Source organism: Terrapene carolina, unplaced genomic scaffold (genome assembly GCF_002925995.2).
Source record: "Terrapene carolina triunguis isolate 2854851 unplaced genomic scaffold, T_m_triunguis-2.0 Scaffold28258, whole genome shotgun sequence".
NCBI lineage: Eukaryota > Metazoa > Chordata > Testudines > Emydidae > Terrapene > Terrapene triunguis.
The window spans coordinates 1-7,530 of record NW_020692609.1 but is presented as its reverse complement, the minus strand read 5'-3'; the positions used below and the strand labels follow the sequence as shown (position 1 = coordinate 7,530).

Sequence of the window (7,530 nt, the reverse complement as noted above, 5' to 3'; positions counted from 1 at the left end):
CAAGCTGTATGTGGCTTTGTGTGTGTGTTTCACTCTGTGTGTGTGTGTGTGTGTGGCTATAGGTGTGCGTCAGGCTGTGTGCGTGTGTGTTTGAGGGTGTGTGTCAGGCTAGAGGTGTGTGTGTGAGACATTGTTTGTGAGATTGTGGGGGGCTGTGTGTGTGATTCACGACCTGTGTGTGGCTTTGTGTGTGTGTGTGAGAGGGGCTGTGTGTGTGTGTGTGTGTGTGTGTGTGTGTGTGTCAGGCTAGGGGTGTGTGTGAGAGACGCTGTGTGGGGGGGTCTGTTTGTGTGTGTGAGATTCGGGGGGGGGGACTGTGTGTGTGTGACGAAGTGGGACTGTTCTTAATGTTTTCCTCAGTTTCCCCTATGCAGTTCTTAAGTCTCTAGGGGGTGGGATACGGGGGTGTGGTTGCTGCAGAGCAAAGGGCCAGGGTACATAAATGCCCGACACTCTGTCTCCTAGCAACTGATGGCCTGGGACCCTCCTCTGCAAAGGTGTCACCTGAAGGTGTTGGAGACAAAGGGATCAGGTGACCTCCTGGCCTGGGAAAGAGACAAAGCCCAGAGAAGGAGGGGCTGGACGGGGGTTTGGAGCTAGCTGGGGACTGGAAGGGAGGGCAGACGGGGGTCTGCCTCGCTGGGCCCCAGAATGGACCCGGCCGAGGGGTCCCGTTCGCTGCTGTACCTACAAGCTCTGTTTTAGACCATGTTCCTGTCATCTAATAAACCTCTGTTTTACTGACTGGCTGAGAGTCACGTCTGACTGCGAAGTGGGGGGTGCAGAAACCTGTGGCTTCCCCAGGACCCTGCCGGGGCGGACTCACTGTGGGAAGCGCACGGAGGGGCATATGCTGAATGCTCCCAGGAGAGACCCAGGAGGTGAAGCCGTGTGAGCTTCTTGCCCTGAAGACAGTCTGCTCCAAGGGAGAGGAGGCTCCCCAAAGTCCTGACTGGCTTTGTGGGGAGCAGTTCCAGAGCATCGCCCGAGGACTCCGTGACAACTGGTGGCAGAGGTGGGATGTACTGCACGCCGTGAATGGCGCTTCTTGCAGTAAGTGACTGGGGAGCAGTAAAACAGGGGGGATACCAAGGACCAGGCGTGCTGAAGGCTCAGAGAGGGACGGTTGCAGGGGGCGATTAACCCCTAGGAGTGTGTGACCAGTGAGAAGGACTGTTGGAGTAACGGGGGTCCCCCTGAGGACTGCAGCGAGCAGTCTCAGGGGCGGAGGAGCTTGCCGCTCGACCCTGGGAGAGAGAAGGACTTTTGCTGTAACAGGGTTCTCCTGGGGATTGCAGCGAGCGGTCCCAGGGGCGGAGGAGTCTGAAGCTCGACCCTGGCAAAGAGGTGGTGACCACGAGAAGGGCTGGCACACTAGGGGTTCTTCCTGGAAACCGTGGGGGAGCTGAGAGCACACGGGCCTCTGAGTCCAAAGCAACTTGGGAACAGCGGAGTGACGGCCTATCACCATCTCCTCAAGAAGGACATTGTGATCCTGTGCAAAGAGAGGGTTACGCATTGGGAAGTTCACCGAGGCCCAGTTAATCGTGCAGCTGGAGGACGAGGACCGCTCTAAGGAGCAGATTCCTGACCCAGACGGGGCTACAAGAGGATCTGGGAGCAGCTGGAGCAGTAGCCAGGCATCCCCAAGAGTCTGGTCCCCAACCAGACGGGGGTCTTCACGATCGGGTTCCCCATCAGGGGGTTGGAGACGGTTGGGACTGGAGCTGAGTCTGAGAGAGCGAGAGGACCATGAGAGAGAGCAAGAGCCCGAGGAAAAGCTGCAGGAGAAGCAGCAGCAGCATGGACTGGCGCTGGTGGAGCGGAGAGGCATAGGGGGCTCCCCAGGGGTGAGTGGGGATAGACCCCGGGCTGCCAGTTCCGCAGGGAACCTCGACACTAAATTGCTGCCCCTGGTTAATGAGGGGGGGGATGTGGATGCCCACCACACGGCCTTCATGCAGGCTGGCGATTTGAACCAGGGGGACCCTGCGGAAAAGCCCCGGTATCTAGCTCCCTTGCTGGGACCCAAGACCATAGACACTGTCAGCCAGATGGGTGGGGTGGTGGACAGGCTCCCACTCCTGGCCCCGCCTATATGTCTGCATGGAGTCTCCTGGGCTCAGGCCCCTCGGACCCCCAGTGGGAGCAGAAAGTGGGGGTCAATGGGGAGACATGCCTGGGGTGGCGAGACCCTGGGACACAGAGAACTGTTGTCGGGCCCTGGGTGGTGCAGCCGCAGATGCTGAGGGGCTGTGTGACCTGGGTGAAGGTCCCCGGGATGAAGCCCCTCAGCCTGCCTATGGCCTGGATCCCTGTGCAGACCCAGGAGGATATCAGCAGTGAGGTCCTGTTGGGGGGTTGCCTGTGTCTCTTTGGGACAGGATCCAGGGAACCAATTGGCTAAGAGGGAAATGGTCAGTGAAAATGCAAATGACCTGGCTGGCAGGAGGGAGGGCTGCTGGGCTCAGAATACCTGCCTACCTGTAACCAGACCCGTGGGGCTGAGTGGGAGGGAGAGATGCTCCCTGCCCCCCTGCACACCGGAGAGGGGGCTCATGCTGGCTCTGATGCTGTGACCAGAGCAGAGAGCTCGGTGCCTGCCCGCACTGGGACAGTCAGGGCAGCGCTGAGCACGGTGGGAGCTGAGACCCCAGCTGAGTGGGGGGACACCCAGACAGGGCAGGTCGGCTGCCAACCAGGTTTGCCTGGTCCAGGCGTGCTGCTGGGAAGTGATTACACAGCAGGGAGGGAGCTACCAGGGACAGGGCTCAGGGGGGCTGCGACCCCAGGCCCAGCCAGCGAGAGGTAACAGGTCCCACTCCCTTCCCCAGCAGCTGAATTCCAGACCGAGCTGCAGAGGGATCCCTCCTTGGAGAAGCTGAGGGAACTTGCTGGCCACAGCGCTGCAAACCCCCTTGGGGAAGGCTGCAGGGACAGAGTCCTGTGGGAGAAGGGATCCCTGTACCAGGAATGGGCTCCCCAAGGGGAAGTAGAACTGTGGGGAATCGGGAGGCAGCTGGTGGTGCCCCAGGAATCCACAGGGTTCTTCCCTTTCGAGCTGCTGTATGGGAGGAAAGTGAGGGGACCCCTGGACCTAAAAAGGAAGGATTGGGAGGAGAAGGGGGAAGACCCCCTGGTGGATCTCTTCCCTGAGGTGGGAGCCAATCTCCCCATCAGGTGTTCCCCCTTCAGAGTCACTGGGAAAGCAGCCCAGAACCTGGAGAGAGAGGTCAAGGACATGCTGGCTTTAGATGTGATCCAGCCGTTCAACAGCCCATGGGCCTCACCCGTGGGGCTGGTCCCCAAGGAAGACGGGATGATCTGGTTCTGCGGGGACTATTGGAAGCTTAAAGCCATCACCGTGTCCGATGCCTACCCCACGCCTAGGCCTGGGGAGATTCTAGACAAGCTGAGGGAGATGGAGAACGTGGCCCTGGCGTACATCGATGACATATGTGTCTTTAGCCAGACCTGGGAGGGACATATGTCCCAGGTGAAGAGGGTGCTGGGCTGCCTCAAGGAGGTGGGATTAACGGTAAAAGCTGGAAAGTGTAAGGTGGGGATGACAGAGGTGTTGTATCTGGGCCACAAGGTGGGGAGCGGCTGCCCAAGCCCAAAGCTGGCCAAGGTCAAGGTAGGGGCTCTTAACCAAGAGAGCCCGAATCGCAGCCCTCCAGACCAAAGTGCTGGGAGAAGACCCAGTCCCAGTTTGAACCCCAGGGGTATTGGGGTGGCAAAAGGGCACGGGCCACATAAACCTTCCCACATGCAGCCTGCGAGTGCCATCAAGCGCAATCAAACTAAGGAAGGGCATGAAACTGGAAGGGCCTGGTGTAACTCTCACCCAGGAATGAAAGAGATGCTGGGGCATCCATGGGAACGTTGGTGGGTTCGAACTTCCCCAGGTCACTGGCTGCAGTGACCCCGCTCAGTTCAGTCTCGAAGGGGGGAGAGATGTGACGAAGTGGGACTGTTCTTAGGTTTTCCTCAGTTTCCCCTATGCAGTTCTTAAGTCTCTAGGGGGTGGGATACGGGGGTGTGGTTGCTGCAGAGCAAAGGGCCAGGGTACATAAATGCCCGACACTCTGTCTCCTAGCAACTGATGGCCTGGGACCCTCCTCTGCAAAGGTGCCAACTGAAGGTGTTGGAGACAAAGGGATCAGGTGACCTCCTGGCCTGGGACAGAGACAAAGCCCAGAGGAGGAGGGGCTGGACGGGAGTTTGGAGCTAGCTGGGGACTGGAAGGGAGGGTAGACGGGTGTCTGCCTCGCTGGGCCCCAGAATGGACCCGGCCGAGGGGTCCCATTCGCTGGACCTACAAGCTCTGTTTTAGACCGTGTTCCTGTCGTCTAATAAACCTCTGTTTTACTGGCTGGCTGAGAGTCACGTCTGACTGCGAAGTGGGGGGTGCAGAACCCTTTGGCTTCCCTGGGACCCGGCCTGGGCGCACTCGCTGTGGGAAGCGCACTGAGGGGCATATGCTGAATGCTCCCAGGAGAGACCCAGGAGGTGAAGCCGTGTGAGCGTCTTGCCCTGAAGACGGTCTGCTCCGAGGGAGAGGCGGCTCCCCAAAGTCCTGACTGGCTTTGTGGGGAGCAGTTCCAGAGCATCACCCGGGGACTCCGTGATAGTGTGTGATTCTAGCCCTGTGTGTGTCAAGCTGTATGTGGCTTTGTGTGTGTGTTTCACTCTGTGTGTGTGTGGCTATAGGTGTGCGTCAGGTTGAGGGTGTGTGTCAGGCTAGAGGTGTGTGTGAGAGACACTGTTTGTGAGATTGTGGGGGGCTGTGTGTGTGATTCACGACCTGTGTGTGGCTTTGTGTGTGTGAGAGAGAGAGGGGCTGTGTGTGTGTGTGTGTGGAGGGGATGAATCTAATTCCAGGGCTTCCACTGGCCTGCTAAGCGGGGAGCTCTCTCTCTGTCACACACACACACACACACAAAATCATTGGTACCCCCCCCCACACCCCCCGCACCCCCCCCCCCCCCCCCCCCTGCCCCCCCCAGCCCCCCCACCCCCCTGATCGGTTGCCCCCAAACTCAGCCCGGCCCCCCCAAACCCTCACCCCCAAACTCAGAACCCCCAAACCTCCCGCCCACCGCTCCTCAACCCTGCGCCCCCAAACACCAGCCCAGGCTGAGCCCCAAACCCTGCCCCTTAGAAACAAAATGATTCTGATGTCGCTGATACAAAGGGGGGCCCATGGATCCCCCCCACCAGCCCCCCCTCCCCGCCCACCCCCCGGGAGAGCCCCCGGGAGCCCGGTCCCCCCCCCCCCCCCCGCCCCCCCGCTCTGACCCACCAGCCCCCCCACTCCCAGAACTGGGAAGAGAATCCAGGAATCCTGGCTTCCAGCACCCCCTGCTCTAACCATTAGCCCCCACTCCCCTCCCAGAGCTATGGAAAGAACCCAGGAGTCCGGGCTCCCCCACCCTGCCCTTGCCTCGTATCCATTGCGTTTCTTGAGCCGCTTCTTGTTGAGTTTCTTGTTGGCGTACATCTTGCCGGTGGCCTTCATCTGGCAGGCGCAGACCTCGCCAAACCCGCCTTTGCCCAGCACCCGGAAGTCCAGGAACCACTCCTCGCTCACGCTCTGCCCCTCCAGCCACTTGAACTGGAGGAAGCGGGAGAAGAACAAGCTGTCCTTGTACTTGGCCAAGGCCCGCTCTTCCAGGTGCCTGAGGAGCTGCCGCTCGGTCTCCTGGAAGAGGTCTGCCCGCCCGTGCTTGGCGTCCTCCTTGACCCTCATGATGGCCTTCTCCTCCAGGAAGGCGCAGAAGGTCTTGGAGGCCGAGTCGAAGAACCGGTTGACGGTCTTCTGGGCCTTCTGGGGCCTCTCGCTTTCCTCGGCCGCGGCGTAGTCCTCCACGCTCTTCCAGAGCCCGCCGGCCGCCGCGAAGGCCTCCTGCTCCTCCAGGAACTGCTGGAAGAGCCGCTTCCCGATGGGCTGCCGGAGGCAGATGCTCTGGAAGTCCAGGTCCAGCTGGGTCCGCAGGGGCTCGCACTGCGTGATGTGGGGCAGCTTGAGCTTGGCTCGCATCTTCTTGTCCCGCAAGGTGGAGGCGGCGCTGGCGTCCGCGCTGCCCCGGGCCGACACGTAGGCTGAGTTGGCCACCACCGTCTCCAGGCCGCCGATGTCCATGGCGGTGGCGGGGCACCTGGGCGGGTGAGGAAGCCAGAAGCGTGAGGGGGGCAGGAGGGAGAATGGGGGGGGGGGGGGAGGGGGGGGGGGGGGGGGAGAAAGCCGCACCTCTGGGCACATCTGGAGACCTCGTCTCAGCTGGTCCCTGAGAGATCTGAGCAAGCGTCCCAAGATGGGCACATCTGGACATGTAGCCACACCCGCTGCTTACATCTGGGCATGGCCGCAGGACCCCCCAGATGGCTGCAGGACCCCCCCCCCAGATGGCTGCAGGTTCCCCCCAGACATCTGGAGAGGTGGCCTCCGCGGGGCCCCAGCTCCCCCACACATCTGGACACCCCTCCTGCACATCTGGACAGCCTGATCCATCTCTACTCCCATCTCCGGAGAGCCCCCCCTCCCTGTCCCCCCACAAGCCCCACCCCGGTGGGGACAGCCGTCCCAGCTGTGCATGGGGGCTCCCCCCCTCCCGCCACAGCTGGACAGGCTACGCTTGTGTTTGCACGCCAGTTTGCATGAGCGTTTGTGTTGAGGGAAAGTGTATGTGTGCCCCGGCTCGGCAAGGCACATATGGCTCGATCAATAGCCTTCTTTTGCTCGGGCAGGCGAGCGTGGGCACGCGCGTGGTTTCTGGGGCTGTGTTTGTGCTCACACGCGCCCGGGTTTGCACGGCGAGTATTTCCGTAGATGTGTGTCGTTTGCACGTGAGATTGTGTATGTGTCTGTGTGTGGAGTCTTGGCGTCTTTCCCTATGAGTCCGCAGGTCTGTATGCATACGCACACAGCTTGTGTTTGCACACTCATGCATGCTGGTGTTTGCACCCTCATGTGTTTGTGCACGTGTGTTAGTGTGTATCCGGGTTTGCAGGGCACAGGTTTCTGGAGGAGTGTGCTTGGCTTGAGTGTGTGTGTGTGTGTGTGTGTGTGTGTCCGTGTGAGGACACACTTGTGAGCAGTATGGAGCTAGTTACGGAATTCGTGCACACACCCGGGCACGGATCTACTCAGCCACAACGAAGGCTGGGTTGTGGGGAGGGAACGTGGGGGGGCGACTGGCCCCAGCACTCCCAGAATTCCCTGTGGCCTGGCCAGCCCCCTGGCTCTGGGTGTCACCCGGGGACCTGGCCGATCTCATGGGGGGGAGGGAGGGGATCCAAAGCTCTGTTAATCTGTGCGGCGTGTAAGCCGATTTCACGGCCACAAGTGCGACTCGCACTAGGGCCCCCCCTCCCCTAGCCGGAGGGCACGGGGGTGTCACATCAGTGGGGGCCCAGAGCAGCATTGTCCCTCCCCGCGCCCCACAAGGCAGCGATAACATTATGGGGTATCTCTCAAAACCCCGTGTAATCTCTCCCAGAGGCCTTTGCACCACAGCCTCCCCATCC

The 7,530-nt window shown here is 60.8% G+C and overlaps 1 pseudogene; it reads right to left on the bottom strand.

The window, feature by feature from the left end:
* Positions 1–5,446: 5,446 nt before the first annotated feature.
* On the bottom strand, positions 5,447–6,145 carry LOC112122215 (annotated as a pseudogene).
* Between the last annotated feature and the right edge of the window lie 1,385 nt (positions 6,146–7,530).